Here is a 13,224-nt window from a genome sequence, read left to right as displayed (position 1 = left end):
ATAACCAGACTGGGGATTTTGCAGGGATGCTGTAAGGAAAAAAAGAGTTTCAGCAGATTGATTAAAAATAAGAACAGGTGCAGGAATCAGATCAACCATGGGTCCAAAATGCCATGGGTCCAGGCTCTGAATAGCCTTGGAAATGCAAGTGTTTCTGCACACCACAGCAAAGGCAGCAGTTGGGTGTGAGGTTTGAGTGCACCCTGGTTGTGAGCAGTGCTGCCAGTAGGAGTGCAGCCCATTCCCTTTCTGTGGGATGACCACAGTGGCAGCAGATCACAGGGGTTGTTGAGGTAAAGCTACCTGGAGAAATTACATCAAATAAGAGCTTAAAGACTATAAATGCACAACCTTTGATGCTCCATGGCTCTTGCAGGTGGAGGAGGAAGGCTGGGGAGCCAGGAGCCGTGGGGGAGCCTTTTTTCTCTCTGGGCTGGTCTTTTTCTCGGCAATATGGAAGTTCAGCAGATCCTTGCTCTGGCACAGAATGGGTGGACAGCAGGGGAAGGAGTGATGGAGCTAACGTGGTGGGGTTTAAGAAGCATCTGCTGAGCAGACCAGTTTTGAGGCAGAAAGGAGGAGAAGGAAAAGTGAGGGACTGCAGAGCCCTCCCTCCCTGGTGCCGTGGTGCTGTTATTGGCAGGCAGCACAGTAATTTCTTCAGTGGCTTGAACAGCTTGTTAAATAGTGCTAAATGGCTTAAAATTATCAAGGTGATTTGGATTAAAGTACAGACTTTCAGTACTTTTACTATTTATATTTGTGACTGATGGTTTTTCCCCTCTGTTATCAGGCTGTAACTTTCTGTGTATTTCTGTGATAAATCACTCACCCTAATTATTGTGCCATATAGAAAAAAGCAAGGGGCTGGCAGTGAGAGAAGGTTTTGCTGTATTATGCATGTATATATATATTCTGTTTTATTCCACTGCACTGTTCCAGGCATGTGAGAGACCCAGGTCACCTGGAGGCAGACTCCAACATAGAATATGTGTTTTAAAAACAAAACCTGTTGTTAAAGCCAAGTCTCCATGTCCAGAAGGCTGAATTGTCAGGAGCAATTCCCATCCCATCGCTCACAACACTTGCACGTGGGATGCTTCTCTTCATAACCACCTCTCATCCTCCAGCATTAGCTCACTCAGAGTTATTGCTCTGCCATTTTGAAGCGTTAGAAATCCTCCCGAGACACTGTTTTCAATGCACATGAGTGGTTTTTAACTGAGCATTTGTTTTCAGAAGCAAACAGGTGATTGCCTCAAAACAGGTGAATGAATGAACCTCACAAACTCACACTGGCCTCACATAACTCATTAATGTTCAAAGCCTTTCTGCACCGTGCTGCCAGCACTATGAAAACGTCACCTATTGTTTATACCACCACAGCCAAATGCTTCATTTCGCACTGCAAATGAGCAGCAAGCTTGAAGAACAAATGAAGATGCTGAGTCCCACCCTGTGTAGCCCCCTGCCTGCTGCAGCCCTTGGGCACTGTGCTGCCAGCTGCAGCTGAGGATGGGGGCACCAGGGCTAGATTTGCTGCAGGGCTGTGCCTCGCAGAAGCCTTCACACTGCTGCCGCAGTCTCTGTTTCATGAAGCTCAGTGCTAATTGAAAAGTGCTTACTCCTGGTTAACTCCAGCGCTTCGTGGCACCTGTGTGGTTTCCATAGGAAGGAATAGCCAGCGACCCCGCTGCTAATGAAGAACTGAAGTTCAAACATAAAGTAGCAATTTTCTGCAGTTCATGTATGAAAAATGCCTTTGCCTGTCTGGAGCTATTGTATTTCTTCAGCGCACAGGGGATTTCTCTGACACTCCTGAAGCTAAGCTACCAGCAGATTATAAACCAAAAATTAAAGCCTGTCTATTCTTCATCAGGGGTGCCCAGGCTTCCTCGCCACACAAGGCATGTATCACATTCTCTGTGCAGCCAGAAGCCCAGTGCTGCTCTACCTAAAAATGTTGAAAAGATCCCTGGGAGCTGTTCCCTGGTGAGGAATGATGCATCTGCGTACCTTGCCTCACCTCCCAGCACTTCCAGGCTGGGCTGCAGTTGGGATGCAGCAGTCCCAGGCTGTTGGGCCTGGCAGCTCACCCCTGTAGCTTGGGTGAATGACAAAGTCCCAGCCGAGGAGCTGGATGCTTCAGGTTTGGAGCTGGCACAATCTTGTACTTGCTGGGGATGATGAACTTTCTGCTAGAAAGGGTAAAACTGAGTCACTCAGAGAGGTAGAAACTGATGGCTCCCTCCATGGAAATGCTGCAAACCCTGCTGTGTGCAGACAGACTACTTCCGAGCCTGCAATAGTCCATTTGGTACTCTCCAAAGACAGAGGTCAGCTCCAGTCAAGTAATTGTTACAAGGAAAAATGTTAGTATAAAAATAAGAATATTGGTCTTGAAAAAACCTAATTAGATTCCCACAAACCCACAACCTGTCATTCTATGAGAGCCTTATTGGTCTCAAATCCATCTTAGTAGAGACAACAAGTGAAAGTGGCAACCAATAATGATCATTAAAAACCTTATTAAACATAACAAATGTGAATAACAGAAAGTCTGAGAGCTGTGCAAACAAGTCAGCAGCTAGGAAAGAGACAGCTGATGGAGGAAGATAAAACATTAATGAAAAAATTCTGGGTTTAAAGATTAAGGGCAAGAAGGCATTATTTAAGTATACTAAGACCTAATGAAATCCTTACTGTCATACAGGAGCATAGGATTCAAAGGGACCTCTGGGATCATCAAATCCTCATGCTATTTGTATTGCCATACCAAATAATCCTCTTCATGGAAATAGTGGTATTAATCTTAAAGTAGTTCTTCTTGTCCCGAGATCCCAAGAGGTGGAGGGGGGTGTAGAACCATTTTAGAAGCTGACAATTTGGTTGGTTATAACCTCCTTGTGATTTCCTACCTAAATTTGTTTGTCAGCATTTCACACCAATTTTCTCTGGCAAAAACATCACTTACCAAGTTAAGTAATGCCTCTTCCCTTTGTTAGTCCCTGCAGTTCCAGTGTTAAGGAAGGCAGAGTTGCCAATTGTGATACATGAAAATGAGAAATAGTCATTGAATATTTATTTTCTGCATTTGGAAAGAAATGGGATGTGATATTTCACAGGAAGAAAGAAATACTTTAATCTCATCAGTAGCAATGGAAGGTGTCGTAGCAGTACCAGAAAATCTGTGTCTGAGGGGCTTCCTGAATCACTGACAGTGATCTGTAACAAAGACTGAAAGACAAGGGAAGCTACAAAGGACCAGAGAAGTGCTGAAGTTACACTGTTGATTAAAGAGTGTGAACCAGGGCTGTCCTCAGAAATCAGGATGTCCTGAGCACTGCTCCTCTGTGTGTACAGAAGACTTGGTTGTGTGTCTATCTGGTCTCTCCTGCAGACAGACCGAGCACCTATGCAGCTAGTACAGCCTGTCTGTGGCATGTTAATCACATGCTAGCCAGCAGCACGCCAGCCCCTTCAAACCTTGAGTCCACACTTAAAGATGCTATTGCGATGACCTGGGTTTCCCAAGCCAAACTAGTCTGACACTAGTCTTAGGCAAAATTACAGCTAAGCAGGTATGGGAGGCAAATAAAGCATTAACGAATGGTAGCACAATCAGTGCCAGCCAATGCCGAAACCTATTTTCTTAAAAGCAATCAACGAAACCTCTTATAAAAATGAGATTTCATATTTATCTGATTAAAGTTACCTTTATAGATTGCTGGAAATCAGAGATGACTATTTGACAGCTTCATGTGTCCTTCCAACTTTAAAAAAAGCAATTAAAAAAATCAGTGCAGCCTCTACTACACTGATGAGATTAAAGACTGGATCATAGATGTCCAAGTAATTGTCAAAGAGAAAGAGCTCAGTAAGTAGTTTTCATGCAGCCTCAGGTTCAGTCCAGAGAAGATCAAGAACTGACTTTGGTTGTGATCTATAAATACACGCAAGGGCAACAATTTCTGGCAGAAAACAGCTCTATCATCTACCTAAGCTAGATTTGTACAATAGTGTAGCTAAGACCAATGCTACTAGTCCGTACAAGTGCCAGGTAGAAAGAAGAAGAGATTTTGAAGAGGGAGCAGCTGATCATTAGACCAGCACATTAGGCCAGTAGTGGATTCACCACTATTCAAAACCCTGGACTGCTGTTTACCCAGACAAACTCTATGTTGGCAACCCCTGTGAGAACTGGTGGCCATCACTAGGCAGCGAGTCCAACTCGGGGGATGTCCATGTGCCTTGCCATTTCAGAAAGGGGCCTGGGTGTCTTTCCATCTTAATTGCTTGGGTTTAATTCCACAGGGAGCACTAGCGGTGCCAGCTCACCCCACAGGACATGTATCGTTACGAGCTCCCTAGGTGGTGAGCCCCTCAGTTCCCAGAGGACCACAGAGCACCAGCAAGAGCCCTGCACCACAGGTCGATATTTCACCAATTTCTGTGAGGTTACCTCAGGACTGGACAAATCTGCACAACCAGCTCCCTGAGGATCTCATCTCAGCAAAAGACTGAGAAGCACAAAATGATAGGACAAGGGGAATAAACTAATAGGCAGACATGGCTGACCAGCAATGCCCACAGGACTCGCGAATAAGAACAAATGCTTTCCTGGTAGGATCATCTTGGCCCTGTCAAAAATGTCAATGCCATCTGGGATCTCGCTGGGCTGCATGGTTGCTGCTTAGTGGATAGGCAGGTTTCTGCTTTTAAAACAAACAAACAGATGCACAAAGGGGTAGTTGAGGTAATGGTATCCCAGGCACTATTTCATAAGCCAGTGGTGAAGTGGCATCAGAGCAGACCTATGGAGTGCAACAGTCGGTGTTTGGGGTGGGGAGGCTGGCTCAGACTACCTTTTGGTTAGGAGTGTTTCTAAAGCATGTCTTTGGCTTCCATTTCACATGAAAGGAATCTGCTTGCGTGCTCCAAGGCTGCTCCGCTCTGCCAGCCAAAGCAGAAGATGGAGGGCAATCAGGAAAGTCTCACCAAAAGTGTTCATCTAAACTAAACTGCTGATGCTGAGACACCTACGGACGCTCACTCTGCAGTGTGCAGGAGACTAATGGAGATGAATATTTAGGGTAATCAAACCGTGATAAAAATTGCTGTCACCATTTTTTTTTCTTATGGAGAGGTTGCTTAACAGGAAAAGCTTTTTCTTCCTTCAAGTCATCACAGACGGTCATCGACTTTGTAGGGGTGCCAGACTCTTACATCTGCTGTTAAAGGGATGGAACTTCTGTTCCTAATCTCACCATGGCTGATAAGGAAGGATAATCTTGCTCATTCTCTTTTTTTTTCTTCCCTCACTTAAATGGGTAGCTTGAACAAAGTGCGTATATATACTACATGGTGTCTTCATATGTCATTGGAAGGAAATATAAATGTCACAAGTACATTCTTTCCCGTGGAGCTGACCCTCTCTGAAAATGCTGAATCTTAGTGTATAGAAGTATCTGCTTTTAATGCAAAATCAGTGTTGGGCATATGCTGCAAAATCTGGTCCAAAACTGTGGAAGTTTATGGGAATGTCTTTTATCTTTGATGGGGTTCTTAACAGACTCACAGAGCTGCTTCCCACAATGTGAAGCAGACCAGCTTAGATGTACCACGATAACATGTTTTCCTAAAATGTCCACAAAATTAAGGCATACAGAGCGAGAGACTCTGTATGAGCAGGGAGGAGAGATCTACCTATCTGTCCTACATAGTTCAGCAAAACAGATCACAACATCCGTCAAGGCATACAGGGCTGAGGCTACAAAGCTCTAAGCATTCTTTGAGGTGATGAAAGCTCCTACCTCTCATTGACCGCTTGGAGAATCAAGCACCATTAAGTGTTAAATCCCAACTTTTAGCGAGGCAGGAGGTCTTTCATTCTACTAATTTTTCCCTCTGGTCATCAATGGCTTTTTTTTTTTTGCTTTCCTCTATTCTGGTTTTCTGAGCAGTGTGCTGCAGGCAGGGAAGGTGAATGACTGCAGTAGGCATGCCCAGACAATTTCAGTTGGCTTATGACACGGCATGAATATGCTGTAATGGCAGGAGTTTGTATTTAACTTCAGAATTTCATTTCAATTCTTGTTCTTTATCTCCCCGTCTCTTCTAATATTCACTGGATACCAGGAAATGACATGGCAACAGCCATTGATATATTAGGAGGGCATGGTTGCTGGCAAAGTAGTGATGATAAAAGGATGACATACTTCTCTTTGCATTTATGAAAAGACATTATAGTTATGCAGAAGCAGCACTGAAAAATCTACATTAAGGTGTAAACCTTGGGGCTTACAAGGTGCAGGGAAATTGTTGCAAGTCCCCTCTGCAGAGATTGCTTGAGAAATGGCAGCAATGGTTGCTGTAACAGTAGCAGAGGGAGAAAACATCACAAATACAAATGCGATGAGACTAAGTGATACCATCATCACCCACCTGTGTGAGCTTGTCTGTGGCTGTAGTAGTGGCAATAGTAAAAAGCTCCCAGTTTTTCTGATGCCTGTGAGCTAACAGTCTGTGTGCACACCAGGTAGCATGACTATGTCCCCTTGCTGTAACTGGCTCCCCACATGCTGTGGGGATTTGATCCCTCTTCCCACTAGAGGTTTTTTTCCTTACCTAACTAACACCAGCAAGCAGCTTCATAGGCAGTCTCTTCTAGTGGGTCAGTCACCAGTGCCCATCTCCCCCTCCATCTTTTTCTAACCTTAGCTGAAAACATGACTGGTTTTCCTTTCCTGCAGTCTCTTAACATCCTTTTTTTGCACACTACTACGTAATATTTAAAGCAATGCCTGTATTATTTACCTTTCTGGGCATTTTTGGGATTTGGTTTTCATGAAAGGGGCTGTGCAGCATCACTGTGCTGGACTGTGCAATAATACCACCAAGAGTGCCTCCCTTCTCTGCTGGAACAGCTTTTTACTGCCAAACTGTTCACAGGTTATTCTCAGGTGGTTTTGAAGTCCATAAACGCACACATATATGCATATATATGTGTCTGTCCGTATACTTCCATGTGTCTACGGTATGTGTCAGGAGGATGCAATAACCTGCCAGAGAATCTGTAGAGCCTTTGCTCAGCTGCAGCTTTCTGCGCCCTGTGCTGTTTATCATGCATCCCTGGCTGCTCCACCAGCACACCAGGCTACTTCCCAAAGAGCTTTTGTCTGTAGCGCTGTCTCAGATCCCAGCCATGGCTTTTCTCTCCTCCACACCCAAATTGGCCACTTTGTCCTGCAGATTAAGCTACAGGTTTGAGAGAGCGTCCATGTCCAAAGGATGAAACAAACTGGCTAATCCTTTCACAAACCCTGACTTTCTCCTTCAGCCCAAAAGACGTTTGGTTTTATATTTGGCTTTGGTTTTATATTTGGTTTTATATTTGGCTTTATTTTGGGGGAAGACTGCCTTGTATTTCCACATGCTTCCTGTTCTTTCTGCTGATCCACCACGGGACTATGGAGTGACTTTAGCTGAATTTTCAGTCTCAGGATCAAGGGCTGTTGTGTCATTTATTTATTTTTTGCCTGTGATTTGTTAGTCTTTCTTTGAATTCCCCCCATGCCACTCCTCTTCCTCTCATTCAGCCATAGGTTTGCAGAGCCTTGGGCTATGCACGCTCTGCAGATCTGTTTTAGTTCCCTGTCAATTATCCCTCCTTGTTTACAGTAACAGCTCATATCACATTTTATTACTGGGGCTCATGTGCCTTTCATATCAGTGCTTTCAAAACACTGGATTTATTCTGAAATGCGCCTGGTTTTCAGTCTAGCTCCTCACTGTTTCCGAAACCCAGGGCATTTGGTTGTTGGTTTTGCATCTTTTTTGCTGGCTGCAGCGGTGCCCGTGTTCCAGGATCATTGCTTCAGTTTTTGTGAGAAACATAGAATCATAGAATAGTTAAGGTTGGAAAGGATCTTAAGATCATCTAGTTCCAACCCCTCTGCAAATGTTTTTCCTTCTCTCCTCTGACTTCCAAGCGTTTCAGCCACCTCTGCCCCTACATCCTTCCCTTTTGGAGCCCTAAGTGCTGTGCTCCCTTGCTGGCCATTGTGTTGAACACAAAGATGTAATGACTGGGCTGTGTGCAAGCACTTGCAACACTTCAATATTATCTTCTCCTGCAGGATATCACAGTTAACCCTGCGTCTCCACTGCCCTTTACAACCGTCTCAATTTCATTTTGAGAGAACTCAGTGCTTGCAGTGGCATGGGATAATATCTTAGCTGCTGCTATGTGCAGGCAGAGAGAGCTGGCTTCCTCTGCCATCGCGTCCCCGCAATGTCTAGCACTTGACCGCCTGTACCACTGCATGATTGGTGGCAGCTCCGAGCTGTTTTATCCCTCTTGCAGCTCCTCCATGTCAGTATTCCCTTCCATGAGGCCTGATTTCACCTGTGCAGCTGAATTTCTAGAGGATACATGTGACAATTTTAGAGGCACCCCTGCTACCCCCTCCCCAGAGGAGGGAAGCTCATGTTCCTGATGGACACTTTTTAAAGACCTACCACAGCTGATCTGGGGGAGAAGTGGGGAATAGGAGCAATGTACTCTGTTCATAATGTAAACAGGATTTAAGACTTCCCCAGATGCTTATACTTTCGCCAACTCCAAATGATAAAGAAGCATGAGTCAGTTCTCAAAATACAAATGTCTTTAAAATCCATGACATTTGAGAACATAAAGTTGAATGTTTATTCACCCTCTGCATTCGGGGCCTGGAAGCATATTTAATAGAACCTTCTTTTTTCTTTAAGAAAAGATGCTTTTACCTCAGATGCTGGAGCATGGAAAACGTGAACTACCCAGACTGGTTATAGCTCAGGAACAGCTCGATGCTGCAGGGACTTGGGCAAAACTGAATTTTACTATTCCAGGGTTTAGGGTCTTGGGAAAAGGAGAGAGGAAAAAGGAGAGGTCTGGGTGGAAGAAGTAGGATAAAACCTCTGAGAGACGTTTCTTGCTGCTAAGAAGAGAAGGCGGCTATTTCTACCTCCAAGACTTGCTGTTCCCCACCAGTTCCAAAGACTCAGGCTCTTCTTTCAGCAGCACCATGTAACTGGGCTTTCCATAGCTTAGGCAAAACAGGCTGAAAAAATATGATTTTGGTACCTCCATGAGTCTCCTGTCCAAGGTGACAATGTCTTCCCTACCTCTGGAGTCCCCTCCATCTTAGCTCCTGACAGAAGTCTTTCTGGAAAAGGATTTTAAGGAGATCAAGCTACAGGGTACATCCGTAAGGTGGGGGAGACTGCCAGACCCACTTATTCCTCTGAGTGGCAAAAACAGCTAGGAGAAATTTGGGGAGCATTTCACCCAAAGTGTGTATCTGGTTACTGCAAGTGTGTATCTTCCCCACTCAGAAAAGTGAGAGTTCCATTGAGTGGGATCACAAGCCATAAGATTGGGAAAGGTGTTTCAAAACCTCCTTCATGTTCCTGAAGTTGGAGGGCAGATCCTCATATTCATATGTTGTTGTGCAAAATGGGCAACCAGACATAGACACAGACAACTAGACAGAAGTGCCACCACTCAGGTGGCCTTAAGTAGGGACAAATGAAAACTCTGGGTAACTTGTAACTGTGATGAATCCTCTGCACAACAGCAGGTTAATAGATGTTACCTGCTAACAGCAGATAAGAGACCTCGAAAGGAAGAATCTGTGACACTGAGCAACAGATCTGCAGCCATTCTCAGCTGTACTGAAACAACCGATGGCAACAGAACAACCAAAGTTTCCCACTTTAATTGATGTAAGGCAACTGTTGTATAACCTCTGGTGCTGTATAGCTCCATCAAAAGCATGATGCTGGCCTGCAACCTGGGTTGGAGGGATTTCTAGCACTCCACAGGGTCTCACCAGTTGTCAGTGTCTCACAGAACTGAGAAAGCTGATTCTGTACTATATATGTCAGTGTGGCCACTCTAAGGCAGATGTTAGAGGTTCCAATGGCAGCCTGCAGCTCTCAATGAACTTGGAACAATTCTACACCCTTTCTGTGCCCTGGTTTGCCTTTTCTAAGAGATAACAATAATGATATTCACTTATTACAGCGGAGCTGTTGAGAACATACTAGTTCATGTTAATAAAGTGGTTGGATACCCTTCAGTTACTACAGGAAAGACATGCGGAATATTTTGTTTTATTGTGGTCATATGAAGATCAAAGCACATAACTATTTTCCACTGAAGAGCATAATACCTTTAGAAAGGTATTATGGCAAGTAGGAAGCAATGGGACAAACCACAAAACAAAATTATGAGGCAACCATTTGAACGTGAAGACACAGAAAGCTTGAATGTAGACTACTACTCAGTGTAGCACAACAGAATGTAAGCTGGGTAACCAGCTGAATAATCACAACGGCTGACGATTACTTATGAGCATTCCTGAAACAGAAGTGTGACCTTAAATGTTTTCTGTCAGGGAATAGTATAAAACAACTTCTCTATTCAAGAAAAGAGATGTCTTCCTCTCTATACAGGTAATGGAGGACAGGGAACTAGAATGCAAACAACACTACATCAATAACTAACAAATAGGTAGAGGAATTAATGAAGTAGTTGTTGTGTAAGCAGCTACAGCAAAATAAGGTGATAAATAGCAAGCAACTGGGGCTTATAATGAACATGGCAAACCAACTTAATTATATTCTTTGCCAGCATAACAAGCCTAGTGGACATAAAATACTTCACAGTAGCTTTTTGCATAGTTCCCTGAAATGTCCTTATATGAGGATTACTGAAATCCGAATGGCACTTCTCAAACTCCTGCTCTTCCCATGTGTGTCAAATGCAGTGTTTTGCAGCCAACACACAGTCATTTTAAACTACATGACTGTTTTAAGGATGTTTTCTCAATCTACAAGTTTACTAAAGCCACTGACTGAAAAGTGGATTACACCATATCCTTTTTCATAAGAAGGATTTGAATCTTAAATCTCAATGTTCCAGAGGGGCTCAAAACCACAGCTATGCATATGTTTTGCTATTAGAGCAGCCTGTAGAGGTATGCACATAGTCTTGGTTTATTTTGCCATTGGATGGTAGTCGGCAGTTTGTGGGAAGTGGAAAAATTTTTGGAGCTGTGAACAGATCCCCTCTTCCAAATTCATCAAGAGGCTATTGCCCAAAGGTTCATCCTCCTTGCTTCCTTTCTCCTTGCTGCCCATGACGCTGCTTGCCTGCCTGATCTCTCATGCTGGGAAGTGACATTGTCCATGCACCCTTACTTCTTTCAGCCAGCATGAGAGGGGATCTTTCCCTGGCCTTCTTTGTAGTACACTTTCAGACAACTAGCAAGGGGACTGTGAGAGGCGTAGAATGGTGTAAATCTAAGCAATGCCATGCCATGTCAGACAGTCTCTGAAGAGGTTACAGAGCTCTGTTTGAAACACTAGCCATGGTCAGTACATTGGCATTACTACAGTGAAAGGTATTTGTTCCCTGTGTCCTGGTTTTAGGTCTATAAACACCACGGATTTATAGCACAAGGACCTTGTTAATATCACTGCTAGGAGCTAAAAACATGAGCCAGGTGTGGCACGGATGACATGGATCAGATATGCTAACAGAGAGGTACTAGAAAATTCATGGACCTCACTATTGCTTGCTATTGGAGGAGGACAAAACGCCATCTTCTCAGGAGAGGTCACACAAGAACAGTTTGGTCCATTTCTCCTGAGAAGGTGTGGAGCAAGTGATAGAACTCTATCTCCTACTAGTTTCTGCTCTCAGTTTCACTCTATATGACTTTGTACTCTATGAGTCCTCTCTTTAGGTTGAATGATAAGGAAACAAGCAAAGCTATTCCTTTAGGAGATGACAGCAGAGTATCTACTATAGCAATGTCAAGTTGGGTGCAAAACAGTTGATACATCTGCTTTGTACAAAACCTGGTGAAAAATAGACAACCACCCAGGAGAAGTGTTAGAGGTGGAGGATTAAATAATGTCTCTTGTCATGCCCATGCAGCTCCCCTCAGCTTGAGAACAGACTGTGCAGAGTCTAACCATACCTCCAGGACACCAAGACGGAAGCACGTAGATAACTCCAGAAGGTGAGAATACAAAGCGCAAGCTAGAGGAATGAACTGAAATCAATAAATTGAGTTCAATCCCAATAAGTATAAAGGAAGAGATGAATAAACATGAGTACAGAGAAACAGACAGATCACAGAAAAGGGTCATAGGGTTAAGGAGTACATAGTCAAGGGGGAATTGCTAGATGTGGCTGGCACAACTGCACAAAATGCTTCATCAAATGGATATTGGGATTAATAGGTGTATGACTTCAAGCAAGTAATGTAGCTGGAAAGTATCGAAGCATGTTTTGGTCAGCACAATTCAAAAAATACACAAGCTAAATGGATAGAAATGAGAGGAAAGAATGCAAGAATCAGCAAATCTGGGCCCATTTTGTTTGTAAAAAACCCCAACCGAAAACTCAGTGTAAGGTATTCTTAATGCTGCTATGAGAAAGTCTCCTAACTATGGAGCTTAGAGGAATAGGACCTCAGTTCTCTCCATGAGGGAAAATGGAAAGAGCCATTTCTAACTAGCTTCATTTGCAGGAATTACAGTTTTGTTTGCTCATGGCTTGACATGTCATTTTCTTTTGCTTTATTTATGAACAGAACAATCCCTAACTAATAATATGTTATTGCTGTGACTGTGCCCATTGAAAGGCTTTAGGGAGGGAGAAACCAGAGCTATGCAGTACCTTTCTAGGCTGGAAACAGGGATGCAGAAGTATTAAGAAAGGGAAAAGAGCTCTGCCTACAAGCCTCTAAATCAGTGTCAGGAAGCCTATACTTTTCTGGGACAATCCTTGCACCTCCCAAGGCTGGCCTGGTGATGATAATGTGACTTCACAGCAAAGACCAAGTCAGACCATTTGCAAAGGTGCATGGTTGACATGTGTGACACCTTACCAAACCAGCACTGGTGATATGAGTTCAGCTTTTTAGACAGGTGTTGCCAAACTCAGAAGGCAGGCAGACAAAACCAAAAATGATGAGCCACACCAGAAGGCACAGATTTATCTGAATTGGAGATGACAGAGAAAAGTCCATGTGCCCCTGATGCCCATAACTACGGGTAAGCAGCCGCAACTGTCTCTGTTCTCCTATTTATACAGCAGTAGCTTCTACATGATGTTAAGAAATCCACTACAGTTTTAGATTAGGGTGGAGGTGAGCATGGGCTACCACC

This window comes from Strigops habroptila, chromosome 2 (assembly GCF_004027225.2).
Source record: "Strigops habroptila isolate Jane chromosome 2, bStrHab1.2.pri, whole genome shotgun sequence".
In the NCBI taxonomy this organism is placed as follows: domain Eukaryota; kingdom Metazoa; phylum Chordata; class Aves; order Psittaciformes; family Psittacidae; genus Strigops; species Strigops habroptila.
This window is presented reverse-complemented; position numbering follows the sequence as displayed.